Below are 1,532 nucleotides of genomic sequence, written 5' to 3'. Positions count from 1 at the left end.
CACTCTCTCTGGCTCTCTGTGCATCTATCTCCCTGACTCTGAGTGCTCCCGTCGGGAGGGGTGAAGAGTGGTAGTCGAACTGGTTTCCACGCTCCTTCCTTTACGTCTCTTTTCCAGCTTCTGTTAGTGACTTCACCCCCCACCTCCAACCTGTCCCCTCACGACTCTCCCATTTTCATGATTTGGCTGGGGAGAGGATGGACGGCCGCACTAGCTAATGACCAGGGCCCTCTGAGGGAGGTGGGACTGTGTCTTCTCTCCTCAGGGCCCCTCCATACCAAGCTAATGGGCATTTCTGGACAAGTGACCCTTTCCTGCCCTCAGGAACAAAAACCCCCACACCTCCTCAGTCCTCTTCTTGCCCACGTCACCTCCCACCCCTTGTAGCAACAGCACCGCTGCTCAGACACACAAATCCACGCCTCCTGGCTCCTGCCCTCAGGTGCTGCACACCCTCAGGGACACTGACACCTAGGGTGCCCCCTGTATGTGCATTCAGTCATGACATCCAGCACATACGATAGCACACACCCTCCTAAATGGACTTGAAGTTGCACATCCAAGCGCACCCAGGAGTAAGCGTGTTCATTCACACTGCGGGTCTGGACTATTCGTGTCTTACACATGTGCCTGCATCGCTGAAGGAGTTATGCTCTGGGATGGTCGATGTGGTCCTGGCGCACCCCCATTTCTGAGCCGGCCTTACCCCTGGCAGCTGCAACCCTGGCAGTAAGGAAAGGCCTGCCCCATGTTCTGCTCTTCACTGGCCTCTGCTGCCTGCACCATCTCAGGAATCTTGGACTTTCTTTTGTATCTTCTGAGAGCCTCAGGGTTGGGGCTCCCCTGGTTCTGCCGGGGGAGGTAGGATTCTGTCTTCCCTCACCCTTGAGCACAAGACAGCGGAACTTTTGGCGGCCCCGTCGTGCCGAGCAGGCTGCCCACTGCCAACAGTGCAGAAAGCTCAGGCCTACGCTGGTGGCTACAGTCCCTGGAAGGACCCACTGGGCTTCTGCTGAGTCTGTCTCGGCTGGTGCTGAGGGGAGGGGAAGGAACGAGGAGCAGGGAGGGGAGATTCGTCCCCTGGCACTCCTCTATTGCGCTGCCCCTATCAGGTTCCTGCCCCTCCCGGCCCCCGAGCAGCTGTCCTTGGACCTGCCTTAACCCCTGGCTGGCTGCCGTCACCCTTTCTAGGGCCACACCTTTCTTGTGGGCCTGCGAACCTCAGTCCCTTCTAATACCACCTTCTTCTAGCGCCATGGCATCGTGCTGGGCTGCCTGGGGCTTGAGGCATCCATGATGGGTGGGATCTCCATGCCTTCTGAGGCCCAGGAGCTGGGGAGGCAGTGTTGGCCCTGAGCTGGCCCTGTCTTTTCAGGGCTCAGCGGAGTCCTACACCAGCCGTCCGTCGGACTCTGATGTGTCTCTGGAAGAGGACCGAGAAGCCTTAAGGAAGGAGGCAGAGCCCCAGGCATTAGCCCAGCTTGAGAAAGCCAAGGTGAGAAAGAAGGGAGGGGCTGTGCTGTCCTATTCCC

General features: G+C 58.6%; 1 long non-coding RNA gene across 1 annotated transcript in view; it reads left to right on the top strand.

Annotated features, from left to right (window-relative positions):
- The window catches only part of LOC111828309, a 4,300-nt gene extending 2,805 nt beyond the window's left edge, over window positions 1-1,495 (top strand). Inside the window, exon 3 of the long non-coding RNA XR_002832130.1 lies at window positions 1,376-1,495. This is a non-coding gene — a long non-coding RNA (uncharacterized LOC111828309). The remainder of the gene's footprint in view (window positions 1-1,375) is intronic.
- The last annotated feature ends 37 nt before the right edge of the window (window positions 1,496-1,532 follow it).

Source organism: Myotis lucifugus, unplaced genomic scaffold (assembly GCF_000147115.1).
Source record: "Myotis lucifugus unplaced genomic scaffold, Myoluc2.0 scaffold_329, whole genome shotgun sequence".
In the NCBI taxonomy this organism is placed as follows: Eukaryota; Metazoa; Chordata; class Mammalia; order Chiroptera; family Vespertilionidae; genus Myotis; species Myotis lucifugus.
Note: the sequence above shows the minus strand (reverse complement) of the source record. Positions and strands in the feature narration are given on the sequence as shown.